This window comes from Saimiri boliviensis, chromosome 13 (genome assembly GCF_048565385.1).
Source record: "Saimiri boliviensis isolate mSaiBol1 chromosome 13, mSaiBol1.pri, whole genome shotgun sequence".
NCBI lineage: Eukaryota > Metazoa > Chordata > Mammalia > Primates > Cebidae > Saimiri > Saimiri boliviensis.
Genome location: NC_133461.1, coordinates 96,434,899 through 96,453,714, shown reverse-complemented (window position 1 = coordinate 96,453,714; position 18,816 = coordinate 96,434,899). Strand labels below are relative to the sequence as shown.

At 42.5% G+C, this 18,816-nt stretch overlaps 1 long non-coding RNA gene across 1 annotated transcript; it reads right to left on the bottom strand.

Annotated features, from left to right (window-relative positions):
• Nucleotides 1-256: 256 nt before the first annotated feature.
• On the bottom strand, nucleotides 257-18,577 carry LOC141580861 (uncharacterized). Its single transcript, XR_012513259.1, has 7 exons — nucleotides 17,858-18,577; nucleotides 17,386-17,487; nucleotides 17,126-17,276; nucleotides 9,594-12,673; nucleotides 9,214-9,362; nucleotides 8,621-8,677; nucleotides 257-3,713 (listed from the first exon to the last, which is right to left on the bottom strand). It is a non-coding gene; the product is annotated as an uncharacterized LOC141580861 (long non-coding RNA).
• Nucleotides 18,578-18,816: the final 239 nt, after the last annotated feature.

Sequence of the window (18,816 nt, the reverse complement as noted above, 5' to 3'; positions counted from 1 at the left end):
TCCACAGCTCTACTGGGGGCCTCTTAGCAGTGAGGGAATCTTGGGATGAGGGGAAGAGAAGCTCAGAGCACAAACACTGGGAGATTGATGGTGGGGGGTGTCCATGGCAGAGCTCAGGACTCTCTTCACCTCACCTGCCTCTGTGCTGTCAGGGGCTTTTCCAAATGTGAACCGATGCTCTCCTAAGCAGCCTGACTTCCTGGTGACATTCCTGACATGACATTAATGGAGAAAATGCCAAAATGCATCCCTTGGGCCCAGGCACATTGATTTTTTTGTTTAGACCCCTTCACTAAGCATCAACAGCAGATGTGGCAGGTTTGATTAGGGTTTTCCACAAGGGCTTCAAACTGGGGAGGAAGGAGTGATCAGGCTCAAAGGAATTGTGGAGTCAGGATAGAGTGGTCTTAATTCCTTAGATCATGGTGTTGAAATGGAAGTGGGTGGTGAGTATAAAGAGGGGGTAGAGGGCTGCGAGAACTGGGTGAGGAGGCACTTCTTTAAGTCTTTTCCCCATTGAGAAAGAAAAATGTATTATGGCCTCCTTCCAAAGTCAAATATCTGTCAAAGCTCAGGATGCTGGGATCTAGGGTGCCTGTTCCCAAAAGAAAGATTATAACTCTCTTTGAGGGAAACCATAGTTTATGTATTTATTTACTATTCTAGAAACCTATACAGAGATAGGGTCTCACTATGTTGCCCAGGCTGGTCTTAAACTCCTGCGCTCAAATGATCCTCCTGCATCAGCCTCCTGAGTAACTAGGACTACAGGTGTTTGCCACTAGGCCTAGCTAGTTTTTAAAATTTTTGTAGAGACAAGGTCTTGCTATGTTGTTCAGGATGGTCTCGAACTCCTGGCCTCAAGTGATCCTCTCTTTTTGACCTCCTGAAGTGCTGGGATTACAGGCAGGAGCCACTGCACCTGGCCAAGAAAACACCATTAAAATGCTTCCCCCTGAAACTGCTCTCCAAACTCTGTTGGTCTCACGCTTTGGCACAGGCATCAGGATAGAACCAGTGAGCACTGATCCTTTTCTTTTGTAACTAAAACTTTTCCTTTAAGAAAAGAAAATATGATAACTAGGAAATACACACCAGAGACTTCCACCCAATTAAAACTTTTCCTGTAGTCAGGTAGAGCTCAATTTGCTCTCCGTCAAAAAAAAACCTCAATGATTGTGAAATGCATTCCTTGCTCTGGCACCATAAATAAAGCATTTCCACAAAAGAATAATATTTATATTATCACTAGGAATAGAAAAAGAAACACACCCAGTGAAAGATGCCGGGAATAATCAGCAATGCCATTTCTATTGTAGTTCTTGAACCTCTTAATGCAGCGACACGCCAGCCCCAACCCCCTGGCTCGGCTCTATTTAAATATACATATCTCTCTGTGTGTATATATCTCGCTCCCTGAATATATAGAGATAGATAGATATATATTATCTCTTTAAAATATTAAAATAAATTACATCTTTGCACAGAATACAGACATTAATTCTGTTTCCAGGAGATTTGTCAAATCAGTGGCCTGTGTTTGCATAACAAGCTCTTTGGTTACGCTGTGCAGAATATAAATTACTGTGTTGTCAGATCCAGATGAAAATCGTCAGATTTTCAGCAGTGTCGCCTCCATTGATTAAGATGAGCTTTATGTTATGTGTCCAGGTAATGCCTGTCAGTGCCTCATTCTTGGAAGTAGTTCAGGAAAGTTGAAAATTTCAAAAGGTATGGAATGAGGGGTCATGCTGTGATTGGAAAGCTGCCCTCTCTGCAGCCCCACCCACTTTTATAGAGAACACAATTCCTTCTCTTTACTTCATTCATTGAATGTCATTCATGTACACACACACACACACACACACACACACACACACACACACACAGCTTCTCTTCTGGGTTGTGAATTATTTGGTGGAAAAGTGGACAACTTCCTGCCAGATTTAGGACAAAATCTTTGCATGCATTTGGATCATTCTGAGGTTTAAGGCATAGAAGGCTCAGACCAGGCTCACCAACTCCAAAATCCCAGGAAACAGAATTTGTTCTGTCTTTAAGTGTTGTAAATAAGCCTTCTAACAATAGTTAACATTTCTTGAATGCTTTGTGTGTGTCGGGCACTCTGCTAAGACCTTTATGTGCATTATGTTGTCTACTCTAACAATATTATGATGGGTACTGTTTCTTTTGTTTTTTCTTTCTTTCTTTCTTTCTTTCTTTCTTTTTTTGATGGGTACTGTTTCTATCTACCTATTAGAAATTAGGAAACTAAGAGATGGAAAGCTCAGGAAACTGGCCCTGGGACCACACATGGGAAGCTGTTGATCTGGAGATTGATCTCAGGTCTGTCTGAGTCAAGAGTCCAGGTGTTTGAGGCTTCGACAGGCTCCTGGCACTATGCTGTATTTTGATACATTCTGCATCTCTGAAGACAGCTTAAGGCTTCTCTTCCAGGGCTCCAGCATGGTCAGTTCAAATGATAGTTGATTCCTGGCTGCTCTTGTGAGCTTGAATGGCAGATTAGAGGGAAATTCTCAAACAAATTTGTCTACTTAGTGTAGGAATCTGAAGAACTAGAATGATTTAGTAATGTCCTGCTTCTCCCACTCCACTGCTTCTATTCACCCCAATTTTTCTTTTTCTTTTTTTTTTTTTGAGATGGAGTCTCCCTCTGTCACCAGGCTGGAGTACAGTAGTGTCTTCTTAGCTCATTGAAACCTCCACCTCCCAGGTTCAAGTGATTGTTCTGTCTCAGCCTCCTGAGTAGCTGGGACTACAGGCACGTGACACCACGTGCTGGCTAATTTTTGTATTTTTAGTAGAAATGGGGTTTCACCATGTTGGCAAGGATGGTCTCTTATCTCTTGACCTCATGATCTGCCTGCCTCAGCTTCCCAAAGTGCCGGTATTATAGGCGTGAGCCGTCGCGCCTGGCCTGCTCACCCAAATTTGCATTGCCATCTCTTTAATGTTCAAGACATTTGGAACTGGAAGGACCTCTGAGTAACCGCATGCTCATTTTATAAATGAGAATATGGAAGTCCAGCCAAGGCAAGTGACATGCACAGGGCGACTCAGTTTGGGGGAGCCCTAGGGTTGGAATCTTCCCCAGTTTTCTGGGTCCCTATGTATAGTCCAGAAAGAGTTCATCTAGGCTGGCTTCGAATGGTGCAGAACCAAGCCAGGACCGGCTTTTGGAGCCATGCTGAGGGATGCTGTGGGCTCTGGGCTGGAGAAAAACACAGCCGGCCCAGACCTGATCTGATGCTACATCTTTGTGTTCAGTGAGTGAACATAATGGGCATTTGGTTTGCTCACCCTAGAGTCCAGCATGCTAGGTCTGTAGATGATTGTACATTGCCTTTTTACAATTGTGGTATTTCCTCATGATCATTTACAGTTGCAAAATACATCTAGAGCTGTTTTCACAAGCTGTAAAATTTGTCTCTGCTCTGTTTCCTTTTAGAAATTTTTCAGTTCAGCAAGATCAAAGGCCAATGGAGAGAACAAAATTTAACTCCGATTTCAGCCATTCTTTTTCCAGTCTTGAAATTTCTCCTTCCAAATTACATTTATATCAAAAACACTTCTGTGTATAATTTTCATGACAATACATAAAAGTCATCTCTTGGTTGAGCAGACATAGGAAAACTTCCTGGGCTTCTCTTCAATGTTCACGGCCACCTTTGTTCCATCGAGCTCAATTGTCCCTTGAATAATAGCAATAGGAACAGTGATCAAAATATGTTGCTTTTATTTTCCCATTTAGCAACAGGACTAGATTGAGCTGACACCACATGTGTCCAAATGGGTCTGAGGAATCCTCAAACATGATTTTTAGGGATTTTCTGCACTGAAAAAGAACATAGACTTAGGAATTAGGAAACTGGTGTGGCAGAGATTCCTGGTCGTTTCTGAAACTCACACTTCCTTTTGTATAGTGTAACAGAGCACAATTTTTAATTGAACACCTTGTTCCCCAGATACAAGGGATTTCCAGGAATCTTTTGTGAGTAAGTAAGCCACATGGTTACATTCTAGCCAATGATCTGTAAAGGAAAGGGTCAAGCAAGACTTCCAAGAAGTCTCATAAAAAGGATGTCTTGCCAAAAGAGTCTCTCTCGCTCTCTCTCGCGCTCTCTCTCTCTCTCTCTTTTTTTTTTTTTTCATTTGGCTGCTTGGATCGTAAAGGTGATATCTGGAGTTCTAGGTATCACTTTCCAGAACCATGACATCTTAGAGATCATGGGAGAAAGCTAGAAAGAATTCCATCTCTGATGACTGGCGATGTGCCATGATACCCACTGACTGCTACCTCTGGCTTTCTTTTATTTAAAAGAGAAATAAAACTCTATTATGAGACTCTACTATTTTTCAAGCATTTGTTAATCTCAGCTGAGTCTGATCTTAGGTTCAAATTTGTCTTTTTTTTTTTTTCAGTCTATTCATTTGACAAAGGGCTAATATCCAGAATATACAAATAACTTAAACAAATTTACAAGAAACAAACAAACAACCCCATCAAAAAGTGGGCAAAGGATATGAACAGACAATTCTCAAAAGAAGACATTTATGCAGCCACCAAACATGAAAAAACGCTCGTCACCACTGGTCATTTGAGAAATGCAAATCAAAACCACATTGAGATACCATATCACGCCAGTTACAATGATGATCATTAAAAAGTCAGAAAACAACAGAAGCTGGAGAGGATGTGGAGAAACAGGAATGTTTTTACCCTGTTGGTGGGAGTAAAATTAGTTCAACCATTGTGGAAGACAGTATGGTGATTCCTCAAGGACCTAGAAACAGAAATTTCATTTGACCCAGCAATCCCATTACTGTGTATATACCCAAAGGATTATAAATTGTTCTATTATAAAGACACATGCACACATATGTTTATTACAGCACTGTTCACAAAACAGAGACTTGGAACCAACCCCAATGCCCATCAATGATACACTGGATAAATAAAATTTGACACATATACACTATGGAGTACTATGCAGCCAAAAAAAGGATGAGTTCATGTCCTTTGCAGGGACATGGATAAAGCTGGAAACCATCATTCTCAGCAAACTGACACAACAACAGAAAACCAAACATCGCATGTTCTCACTCATAAGTGGGAGCTGAACAATGAGAATACATAGACACAAGGAAGAGACATCACACACTGGGGCCTGTTGGGGGGTGGGGGGCTAGGGGAGGGATAGCATTAGGAAAAATACCTAATGTAGATGATGGGTTGATGGGTCCAGCAAACCACCATGGCACGTGTGTACCTATGTAACAAACCTGCACATTCTGCATATGTACCCCAGAAGCTAAAGTATAATAATAATAATAAAAGAAATACAGACTGTTCCTGCTCAGTTTGGTTTGATGCAGGTGAAAGAACTGACCAGACTTTGAGTCTCTGTCTCACGCTAAGGTTTTATCTTCTCTCCACAGTGTAAGCCATAGCTCTTTTTCACAGTTGCCCTGTTTACTAAGGAAATATGGGCCTTACTGCATGTTTTCTTCAGGTATTACACCTGTAAAAAGGCTTAGCTTTGCTCCACTCAACTTCATGATAATGTAATTCTTCGAGTCACACAATCTTTACTTGCAGACACTTCTCTGAATTTTTATTTTCTTTTTTGGTTGGTCTACTTCTGCTTAGCTGGATAATTCCCTACTTTCGAGCCCTTTCCGACACTCGCTGACTTTCTAGTCAGAACATCTTTAGGCTGAACTTGCAACTCCTCCAGCTAGAATCTTTTTTACTTTCCATTTCTCACTGACGTCTCTGTCCTGTCCCACTCAGTTTATTTAATATAGATATATTTTAATTCAGACATATGGTCTGTTTGCATAGTGTTCTGCTTTGTACTCATGTATAATCTCATTTGATCTTTACAGTCACCTTGCTTGGAAGAGGAGGTGGGCACTATTGTCCTCACTTTTGGCACGAGGAGACACAGCTTGGGAGGAGTTAGAACCTTGTACAAGATCACACAGGTTGTTCCTGATGGGGCTGGGTCCAGAAGCTCATCCTCAGATTTCCAGTCTTATGTTCTTTTCATTATGCACCAAAATTTCCTCCCCAAATTTGAAAGCCACTCATGGAGGCTGCCTATCAATCAGACGTCACGTTTCTATTATGATTTCTGCTGCCTTCTCTAGACAGAGATTCATTCTAATCCACATTTATTTTTTTGAGGATGAAGGATTTGTCACATTTTATATTTCGATAACATTTTTATACCTTTCCAAGTGCTTTCTTGTACATTATCTTATTTGATATTCACTGTATGTCTATGAAATAGGTAAGGCAGGCACTTATTTTTCTCCCATTCTGCGTATGAGGAAATGAGTATCTGACTAATCTAAATCATGGGCTCAAGATCACAGGGAAAATTAGTGACAGAATTGGGACTGTGTTCTCTGATTGGAGAATTACTATTTCAAAGGATGGATATGGAAAGTAGCCCCCTTAATTTCCTAGACCTGATTCTACAGTGAATACCGGGTCAGACCACATGTACGTGAATCAGGGACTCACATGCTCTTTTTTGAGGTTCTGTGGGAGAAGACAGATGCTTCCTCTTCCTTGCCACTTTCAGGTCAATCAATTACCTATTGAAACACTTGTGTTTATCCTACCTTGTGTCCAGCATTCTTTCGAGCACTATAGGGGCATGGATCAGTAGGGAAGGCCAGATGATGACCAATACAAAGATGACCCTGTCCAGTGCAGAAGTAAGGCTTTAGTACAGTGAAAGCTCAGAGGAACGAAGTAACTGTGATACCACAAGTCCTCAGGGAAGGCTTCATGGAGGCTTGGGGATGGTCTGGCTCTCTGGTCCCTAGAGTCTGTATAAGTTCATGGAATGAGCTCTGAACTGTATGCCAGTACACAGTTTCAAGCTTTAGCCCTCCCACCAACCTTCTCAGTGGCCTTAGGTAAATCACTTGACCTCCTTAGACCTCAGTTTCTGCGTCTTTACCATGAGAAGGTTGGACTAGCTTTGGAGTGCTTGTAATAGTTCATTAGCACTGCCAAAAATAAATACCAGAGATCTGGTGGCTTAAATAATGGAGATTAATTTTTCCACAGCTCTGTAGGCTAGAAGTCCAAGTCCAAGGTGTCAGCAAGGCCAGTTTCTCCTGAGGCCTCGCTCCTGGGCTTGTAGATCTTAGTCTCTTTGTCTCCATACAGTCTTTCCTCTGTACCTGTCTGTGCCCAAATTCTCTCTTCTTAAAAGGACATCAGTCATATTAAATCAGGACCCACCAGAATAGCCTCATTTTAACTTAATTGCCCCTTAAGGGCACTGTTTTAAAATATAATTGTATTTTGAGGTATTGGGGGTTAGAACTTCAATATATGAATTTTTTGGGGAACACAATTCAGGCCACCACAGTGCCCACATTGGATTGATCATCAGAATTAGTCAGGAGGCTTTAAAAATAACATTTTTCTGAATTTAGGATCTACTGTCTAAGAATCATAAGTGAGCAATGAAGCCCTGGGATCTGCCTATTTCAAGAGGTCCCCAGGTGACGGCATGCCTGGCCATGTGTGGGACCTTCTGCACTATAGCGTCTCCAGAATACCACCATCTTTAATGACATTTGAGCTTCAGAATCCAGAAGCAGGAGGTGAGGGGACATCCTTGTAGGGGAGCTGTCTTGGAGGAGTGGGAGTGGGGGAGGTCATGAGAGATCTCTAGTGAGTGCCCCAAAGGGCTTTCCCTACTCTTTGGTGTACAGAAACACTGAGCCAGACGTGGGAGAGAGAGCCACCCTTCTCTGCTAGTCACCCCCAGGATCCTCCTATTATGTTAATAAAAGAGGCTGAGCTTGGGGCTCTTGATGGTTAATTTTATCTGTTGACTGGGCTAAAGGAGTCCCAGATAGCTGGCAGCACAGTATTCTGGGTGTGTCAGTGGCGGCGTTTCTGGAAGTGATTGGCATGTGATTTGGTGGACTGAATAAAGAAGATGCCCTCTTGCCAACATGGGGGAGCATCATTCAATCCACTGAGGTCCTGAATAGAATACAAAGGCAGAGAGAGAGCAAATTCATTCTCTGTTTAAGCTGGGATATTCGTCTTCTCCTGTCCTTAGACATGGACCTTGACATGCTTGGTTCTCAGATCTTTGGAACTGGACTAAATTATGCCACTGATTCTCCTGTTTCTCTAGCCTACAGAGAGCAGAATGAGTTTTTGGTTTCCATAATCACATGAGCCAACTCCCATAATAAACTTCTCTCTCTCGCTCTCTCTTCCTCATTCTCAGAGAGAACCAACAGGTTGTGTAAACACATCCATCTCTATATAAATCTAACATATATTATACATTATATATGCATATATCTATACATATATACACCTTATTAATTCTTTTTCTCTGGAGAACCTGAGAACTCTGATGAACACAGAATTAAAACACGAGATCACAGAAAGAATGAGAGAAGAGACACTAGAGTAAAACAGCCAGAGATTCTTACTCAGAGACCTCTGACCTGTGAAGCAAAACAAGAACGTGGAGGGCAGTTTGTGTTGAACAGAGCATGAGCTTCGAAGGCAAACAGACTTGGTACGGATCTCATTTCTGCCACTCACCTGTTGTGTGATGCAGGTGAATCATCTGAAGTTCCAGAGGCGTGGTTTCTTCAATACCTGAGGGGAAATAATGTCAGATGAGCAGAATGGTTATGAGAAGTCAATTAGATGATGCTTGTAAAATGCTACAGTGCCTGGCAATTAATGGGACCTGCATAACCAACCTGTATTTGCTTTTCTAAAACCAAGTTGATCACACAGACACACAAACACACAGACAGAGACACAGAGAAACACACAGACACAAACACAGAGAGAGAGAAGGAGGGAGAAACAGAGCAGGGCAAGAATAAGGAGGAGGAATAGCAGAGGAAAGCAGGCATTCCAACATTCCGTTCCAGATCTGCAGGAACCATTGCTTTAAGAGGGAAGTAGCTTCCCCTGTTGGGGGCTCATGTTCATTTTGTAGTTGTCAAGCCAAAGGCTTCAACCTCAAAGAGTATACCTCACTTAGTGTTCAGCATATATTCCAGGAACGGGCATATAGTCTAATTTCTGCTCCACTTGTGACATCACCTTTGACCTGTCAATGCTAACAGCTAATATTTACGTTTAATCCGTCACTTTTTAAAACAAATAAATGATTTACTTACACAGTTAACTTACAAAGTGCAAAGCTCTATCTTCCAGATGGGAAACCCAATGTCAGAGGTTAATGTAACACCTTGAAAATAGGCAGCTCCTGATGGAAATCAAGGAAATTGGGGAAAGAGAGGAGGGAAATGGTGCAGGTGGTAGAGCTCTGTGGAAAGAGCACAGAATTCATCTTAAAATGGTTCTCTGGTTGTTCCTCACGTTGACCTTTTCTCTGCAACTGGGTCATAGATTCCTTGAGGGGAGGTACCATGCCTGGGACATCTGCATGCCCAGTGGCACTTTTGTGCCACTGACACAGAGCAAATGGGCAATGTGCATGCTTGATGGGCTGAGTGAAAGGGACGGGGACACAGAAGGAAGTGAGAGCTGCCCTCACCTTGGAGGCTGTTCTTGGGGTCAGGGTGGGTGGTCCTGAGGAAATGGGCACCCCTGTGTCTGGGAGACACTGCTGTTCTTGCTGATCATGTAGCTTTGGCATCACAAGATGGATGTGGAAGTGAAGCAATATGATGGAAGGAGCCTAATGTGCTTCTCTCTTCACAGCCCCCTCCATGCCATGTGAGTGCTTCCAAGGAGCCCAAGGGAGCTGGTTACAGTTTAATTTTATTTCTTTTAATTTTATGAGCGAGAACCCCTGGGTTGATCAACATGAAAGAAAATGGTAATTTGCAAAGTTTCTCTTCTTCTCTGTGCACTCTCCCTGGTTGTTTACCCGAGGATAAAGTGTCTTCCTTGCAAGGTGCATTTTCCACTCAGCACATATTCTTCTGTGATTAATTTTGCCTTATTTATTTATTAACTTCTCTTCTTTAGTGTTTTGTGCTTTGTTTGGAGATCATTCTCTTCCCTGTCTCTTTATGAATTTAATCTCATTGTGGATCATTCATTTGAAGATGCAGCTTCTTAAGGGTAGGGACTATCCTTTTGGCTAACAGTGCTGCTAGGGCTAAATGTTTCTGCCCTTCCCAAATTTGTATGTTGAAATCCTAATCCCCTCAAGGTGATGATATTAAGAGGTGGGGCCTTGGGAGGTGACTAGGTCATGGGTGCAGAAGCCTTATGAATGGGATTAGTGCCATCATAAATGTGGGTCCAGGGGAAGGTTGTTTGCCCCATTCTACCATGTGAGGATGCAGCAAGAAGATGCCGGCTGTGAACCAGAAGAGCAAGTTTTCATCAGACACTGACTCTAACGATGCCTTCATATTGGACTTCCCAGCCTCCAGAGCTCCCAGAATAAGTTTCTGTTGTCTATAAGATACCTTGTTCAGTCTACTCTGTTAGAGCATCCTGAACAGATGATGAGAAGAGCCTTGCATTTGTACTGGCTCTTCCTGGAGTTGCAAGCCCTGACTTCCAAACCGTGTATGTTTCAGATGGTCGTCTGCACATTTTTCTTCTGCACTCCAAGAGTGCAGCCTCCTCAACCCTCTGCTCCTGTTGACAACCAAACATCCTGGGGGCATGGTACCACCTGTCACCTTGTAGGAGGCTTCAGATGGCCTCCTTACCATCTTCACAGAAATAATATTTCCCTTTTTCTCTGTCCTCCTTCCCCACAGCCAAGCAGAGAGCAAAGAAAATGAGCTTTAGAGTTATGCAGCCCTAAGGAGGACCTCTTGACTTAACCTGTTGGCAAAGTCACTTTCCCATCCAGTCCCAGTCTATTATTTATTTACAAAATGGGGAAATGCCTTTTTGCAAGTGCAGATAAGGGGAAGACATGAGAGGACATAGAGAAATCACCTAGTGTAGTGCACAGTACACGTGGACGTGTTGCTTGGCGGCTCCCAGCCTTAATTCGTCTTCTTTTTCATCTTCTTCCTTCTCTTTCAGCTCTTCACCAGCTGGATCTTCTCTCCCTCTTCTGGTTCCATGTGTGACTTAAAATAGGGACAAAATCACAGCAAAAGGAACATACCTAGGTTGCAGTACTAAGAAGAGGACAATCCGACATTTCAGGGGAAACGGTGCCCACATTTGGGCATCTGACGTTGTGACCAAAAGATGTCTTTTAATCTCCATAAGACCTTACTGCCTCCACTTTCCCCAGTTAAATCCTCTTTACTTCAAGCGCTGGCCCTTGTGATGAATCAGAAACACTGTTCCGTGTTCCACGGGATTACTTTTTTTTCTGTTTTAATTACTAGTATCGTAATGATATTTTTCCTGTCGTTTTTCTTCACAAATATAAGTTATTTCAGTTACATTATGGTTTAAAAAGCCTTTTGGGTTCTAGGGGAAAATATGCTACCCACATCAAAACAACCTTCTGAAATACGACTATATAGAACATGGGCTACTTATAAGTTGAAGGCGGTCTCTCATCTTATATTTCCTGAAAGTGATTTTACATGATTTATTATACTTCTTTGAGTTGGTCTGTTAGGCTGGGATGGCAGGACCCTGTGGCCTGCAGAAGTGAGGTCCGTGGAAATGAGTCACACAGCAGAGCTGAGCCCAAGTTCCCAGTCTCTGGCCTCTCAGGCCACTGCCCTTTCTGGAACCAGGAGACTTTCTAAATTAGTGCCCACTGGAGGGAACTCTGCATTATGTCTGCAACTACCTGCCTAGGTTCAGCAGAAGGCGACCCTCTGTGCCTGACTTCTAAGAAGGTCCCTCAGGCCACCACTCCTGCTGCTCTGCTCCACGACCCACATTGCCCCTTGTGGGGAAGCATGCTCATTGGTCATGCCATGAGGAGGGCACAGGGCTGCGAGGCTGTGTCTGCTAGAAAGAGATGATCCTCTCCCACGGGGCCATATCACTGGCTGCTGCAAATGCCATGCTACACTGGTTCATTTATTCAGCAGATAGTTACCAAAGCCCTGTCACGTTGCTGTGATAGGTGCCAAACGACACAGCTGTGAGCAAACACGAAGGAGGTCCCCACTTCCACAGCGTTTACAGTCTGTTTACATTTAAACAAAGCAGCCTCACGAATGTCATCCCAGGGACAGATGAGGCTGATGGAAGCAGATTGAGACACGTGACACAGGGGAGGGTACAGTCAGAATCTTTCCTTCTGAGATCAGGGTTTTCATTTTAAAAGTATTAATCAGGCAGTCGCTGTGCCAAGCAATGTGCTAGATTCTGTTCAGTGAATAAGACATGATCTTGACTTCAAAGTGCTGACAATTGGTGTTCTATCAGTCAACTTCCGCTATGTCACAAATCACTCCAAAACTCTGTAGCTTAACACAACATACATTTCTTATTTCTTAGAATTCTTTGGGTCAGAGCCAGGTGGTTCTTCTGGTCTGGGTTGGCTTGGCTGATGTCTATGGTCAGCTGGCAGCGTGGCTGGGACTGGGTGGTCTACTGTGGCCTCACTCTCAAGGCAGGCAGGCAGTGGCAGACTGGCGGGTACAGGACCTCAGCCAGGTGGCTTGTCTCTGTGCCACATGGTCTTCTCATCTTTCAGTAGGTGGTTTCTTCATGTGGTCATCTAGGGTTCTAAAGAAAAAAAAGACACTGTAAGCCCCAACACACACACACACTTTTTATGTCTCTGCTTGCATAGCATTTGTATACTACATGCTTGTCAAAGCAAGTCTGACGGCCAAGCCCAGAGTCGGGAGAAGAGGGGAATATACCAGAACGTGGATAGAGAGAGGTGTGAACATATTGTGCGCCATAATGCTGTGATCTACCACTGCCACCTGAATTAAAGCATGTGATAAAGGTAAAGAGAGATGTAAGCATGGGGAGACCACAGGGGACCAAAGAGGCAAGAGGAGCGAACACAGGGGAGATTAGGACAGGATTCTCAGCAGAAGCAACTTCCTGTCTGGTGGATGACAAAGAGTTTGCCAAATACAGAGTAGAGGATGGGGCACTGAGCACGTAGATGAGGTGTCTCTTAGGGGAAGGTACAGACAGTCTGGGGTGCTCTATTCTCATTCCGCCTTTTCTAGCCCCTTCCCAGCAAACGACTCTATGTTCTCCTTGTTTTCATAGAAACTATGTCTTTTGAAACAACAATTTAGCCACTCCCTAATCCCAATTTGTTCAGTATTTCCAACAGAATGCCATGAAAAAAGTCTGTATAACGTGTTTATTGAATTGTCTGATGTTATTGAGGCACACTTTTTTTGTTGTTTGTTTTTTTCACTCATTGACTTTAAGAATGTTTGGCAAAATTCCCTTTCTGATCCCTTTATCACATTTTGGAAAGATCCAAAAACTTTCTGATCATTTTCCAACATAAAAACCTAGTTCATCCAGGAATGCAATATTAAGTGGTCTGCTACTATAATTGCACTGACATAATACTTCACATTAAATTATACAACCCTTTGAGCAATGAAAGTTTCCCTGGGTAGAAAATAAATTTTGTGAGGGCACAGACCAATTTTCAAGTATTTACTCTTGAATTCCTACTCTTCCTTACAAGAGTACGTAGCATATAACAGACATTCAAAACCTAGTTGTGGTATGGAATAATGAATATAATTCACAATGTTTAAAGATAGAAATAGAAAAAAAAAACTATGAAAAACATTTAGGATAGAATTCGAACTTCATGGCTGGGCGTGGTAGCTCATGCCTGTAATCCCAGCACTTTGGAAGGCCAAGGCGGGCAGATCACATGAGGTCAGGAGTTTGAGACCAGCCTGGCCAGCATGATGAAACCCTGTCTCTACTAAAAATTCAAAAATTAGCCAGTTGTGTTGGCATGTGCCTGTAATCTCAGCGACTGGGGGGCTGATGGAGGAGAATTGCTGGAACCTGGGAGGCGGAGGTTGCAGCAAGAAGAGATTGCACCACTGCACTTCAGCCTGGTTGACAGAACAAGACTCTAAATAAATAAATAAATAAATAAATAAGCAAATTTCATTATAAACGTGCTAATATGGTAGAACAGACAGATATTTACTTAATTTGATCGATTAACTTGATAGAATATATCTGTATCCTCAAACCAGATTATGTATAATAGTGTAACTCTTAAAAACCTTCACACTGAAGTCAGGAATAAGATAAAAATGTTCATTGCTTGAGGTACTTGCCGATGTAATTAAATAGGAGAAAGAACTAAGTGGCATAAGTATTGGAAAGAAGGAGGTAATGTTATTAGTAATCACTGGTTGCATATAGTTATACCTGGAAAAGCTTAAAATAGTTTTAAACTCTAAGAGAATTTCATAGAAAGCTGGTAGAAAATGATATTCAGATGTCAGTACCCATGATATATAGGAATAACCAGTTAAAGTATATAATGAAACAAAGAGACAGGTTATAATAATGACCACCATGATAACATAAAACATAAACATTGTAAAGTTATAGTAATTAGAAGAGTGTGGTACATATGAGTAGAAAGATTGATGGATTTGTGTAGAAGGTCCAACACCAGCCCCAAATGCAGAGGGGGAGACTGCAGGCAATAGCAACAACAGTGATGACAGTGGACACACAGGGAATGTGCTTGGTGTTCTGACCTGACATTTCAACCCTGGCAATCAGGATCCAGAGTTTATGTTCTTAACTGCTGTGCTATGATGCCTCTGTTTTTTGCTGTAACATTTGAAATAAATGGCATAAAATAAATGCTTCAGTTAATAGTGTTGGAATCCCTGTGTAGTTATCCAGAAAACAATTGAATCTGATTTCTGAATTACCTCTTACTCCAAAGTAAATTCACCAAAAGAATTAACAGGAATTTTCTCTTGTCGTTAATTATCTCAGAGTGGGAACTGTCTTCTAGAGTTTGACACAAAACCCAGTAGCCTTATGAAGAAAAAAGAAGACTAGAAAATGGGGCTATACAAATGTAATAAATTTCTTCATGCAAAAATACAACAAATAAGATTAAAAAATGACAGAGAAGAAAATATTTGTGACACATCACATACATAATGTGTACCTAAACACCAATAAGAATAAACCTTAGTAGTCCAAGTCAAATATAAGGAAAAGCTATGAAGAGCTCACATAAAAGGAAATACAAATGATTCCCAAATATTAAAATATGCTGATTCTCACAGCATGAGAAGAAAAAATCAGATTAAAGTTATAATAAGGTACCTATCATATTGACGAAAATAAAAAATTTGAGGATGCAATGTGTCAGGCAGGTTTTAAGGGGACTCCTAACTAGTGCTCATGGAAATTTAATTCATATACTCTTAATCAAAAGTAAATGTACATGCCCTTCCACTCACTGATTCCACTTACAGGAATTGATCCTGCAACTGCATTTGTACATATACACAAGTTGTTTGCATCAAGTTATTTAATATATCATTGCATACAATAAGGAAAGATCATGGATAACTCAAATCCAAAATAGGGGCCTAGTTAAATAATCAAGATCACCATATGGTGGAATGATCTGTTTCCATTTAGAGGGATGCAGAAACCTTCAGGCATTGACATGGGAGTATCTCCATAAAATATTGCAACATAGTGGGTTACCATTTATGTAAGAAAAAAATGAAGAATTTATCTATTCATCTATCTATCTATCATATATCAATCTTTGCATCATCTATCTACTTATCTATCTAGCTATCTACCTATATATCCATATATCTCTCTATCTGCTTATAACGCAAAGGTTATTTCTAGAAAGACACATAAGAAACAGCTAACAGTAGTGCTTTGGAGGTGGAAAACTGGGGGACTGGAATAGGAGAGACAATCACTTTCCTATTTTGAACCTAAAAAGCTGATATAAAATGGCACTTATTTCTACATATAAGTGCTTGGCAATGACCATGCTATGACTCCTCATGAAGTAGTCAGATGCTTACTTTTACTGTGAATGAATAAGTTTGGATTTAAGAACTGATCAGAGGGAATTACGCACAAAAAGGAAAAGAAAATGAAAGATCACAGATATGAGCAAATGCTAAAATGAAAACCACCATTTGGATAAGAATGAACAGACCTTTGTACAGGATAAGAAATAGCAAAAACACGACCTTAAGTAAAATAGAGATCGTAGTCTAAGACAAAGATTAGATTATCCCAGTGCAAAAATGAGAAAGTGTCTATTTTTGTAGATGGGCAATAGGTCCTGCATAAATGTCTGTATGGAATTAGAAGACCATAAAAGGTCTGGGGTAATGCTCTGTGTTGTATAGGACTGTCCCCTCACTACAGAGCATCTGTCACCCCTGGCTCTTCCCTCCAAATGCCAGTAGCCCAGGAGTAATTCTCAATGATGGCAGCTGAAGACACTCCATCAATTTCCAAAAGCACCCTACTAAGAACCACCTGCTCGCTTTATGTCTAAGATGCTCAAACGGGCTTCCAGGTTTCTCCCTTCCTCCCTTAGGAGCTCCTTCTGTAGACCAGGAGGTGTGTTTGTCAGAGCCTTGGAGGATGCCTGTGCATTCTGCTCTTTCACATCCAACTCTACCTTATAAAGGCCCAAGGGTTGGGACAAAGAGAATAGAAGCATGGAGGGAGGGAAACAGAGGCACAGAACATGTATTTGCTCTTGCTGAGGTGTGGGTACATCTGAAAAGGGGGGATGCAAGCAGAGGGGCAGAGGGACATAAGGGAGCTGGGTTACCCAGACCCACTGGGCATACTCAGCCTCCACCTGACCACCGGGCTGGGATCTCTGAGAAGCAGACACTGGGTGTGGGGGTACACTTGGAGGAGGGGTCTCCTGAGCAGGCCATGTTTGGGAAAGGGGGTGCCTAGTTTTAAAGCCTTGACAGAAAGTCAATCCAAGAAGGGATGCATTCCGCACCCCCAAAAGAGGGACACTGTCTCACTGTCTGAAGGACTCCTGCTTCCTTTCTTGGATGATTTTCCTTTCCTTGTCTGCTGATGAAGGCTTGCAGAGCCCACTGTCAGCAGCTAGCTCCTGCCTGGATGGGCCCAGTGTCAGGGATCCTAGCCTGAAAGGATGTGGTCATGCAGTCAGTCCAGTAATGGGAAAGACCGTACCTGGAAACACAGCCTGCTTCCTGTGCTTAGGGATCCAGGGACCCAAGAGGGCCCTTCCTGTCCCCACAGCCGGCTGGAGTTGGCCACATCCAAATGGGGTCCTCTGTGTTCGTCTGGCTGCCACATGGTCCGTACCTCTTATATTATGCGACTATTGCAAATTAAAATAAAGTAACACAAATGAAGTCAAAACTAAATTCTAGTGTTTGCAGTTAAATGCCAGTTTCATATCCAAGTGCAACCTCCTTTCTTTTCCTTACCCTTAAGTAGGCTTTTCCTGTGGCTTGAGGAAGCTGCAGGGTGTGTCTGGGTGGGGGATGAATGCCCACTCTGATTTTTCGCTTCTTCCTCTTTTAGCTTCTCTAGGGTTGAACAGTAAGCACATGGAACACAGGCAAAGAGGCAAACATTTTCTTCATTAATTGAGCCTATTGCTGACTGCAGCTGTCTGGCCATCATGCCCTCCTCTGCAGTATTCCAGATCTGTTCTCTTGTGGGGGCACAAGTGTACATCTTGAGAATTCTAAAGAGCTTCTACTGCTCCCCACTTCAGCTCCCTGAACTGGTGTCCAGCCCATGGCTTCCTGGGTCCTCTCACTTAGTTGCCCTTTGCTGTATTAAACAATGGCAAGACAGTATCTCTCAGGACACACCTGGGTCCGTAGTAGCTGCTGCCTACTTGTCATGCTGTTGGGGTGTCACCTGCCCCACTGCCACTCTCCTCTGGCTCACCTCTCTTCCCTGCAAGTATCTTTTCTTCTGCTCAGGAGGGGATGCATCAGTTCAACAAGTTCTCTGTAGAAATCAACGTCCATCCTGGGAATTCAGTAGTAACAGATCATAGCAAATATTTACAGTGCCCTTACTATGTGCCAGGCTGTGCACAAAATTACCATCCATGTGTGTTTGTCTACTCAGGCTGCCATAATGGAATACCATGGGCTGGGTAGCTTAAAAGCAGAAATAGACCTTATCTAGCCCTAATTACCCTCCAAAGACCCCTTCTCTAATTACCATTACATTGAGGGTTAGGGCTTCAACATATGAATTTGGAGAGATACCAATATTCAGTCCATAGCAGTATGTAATCCTCCCAATAACCACATGAAGTATCTACTATTATCTCAGTTTTGCAAATGGGAAAATGTAATATGGGAAGGTTTAAGTAACTTGGTCAAGGTTACACAGTTGAGACAGCAGCAGAGCTGGGATTTGGACATGGATAGGCTAGCGTCCCTCAGCTTTGCTGGAAACATCTGTGCTATGCTGTCTCAACAGCAGGTGCTATGTCTATAATCACAGTCAATCTCAGCCCATGCTCCCCTCGGATCCTGACCCCTCACTGTGGGGGATAAAAAGGCTACTGCACAACTGTGCACCTCAATAACTCAGTGCTCCAAAGAGATTCTCCCTCCAGCCATGGTTATCCTACATAGACTGGGGGAGGGGAAGAGCCGGGGGAGGTTGGGAGTGGCTGGTGGCAGTACAGCATGCTCTGCAACCTTGCACTAGATCTGGGTAGAAGTAGGGTCCGCTTCTAACTTTGAAAGCTCTCTTTATGTATTTATTCGTATTCGCTTATGGGGGTACACCAGCAATTTTGTTGCATGCATAGATTGTGTAGTTGTCAAATCACTGCTGTTAGGGTATCCATCACCTGAATAACGTACACTGTACCCATCAAGTAATTT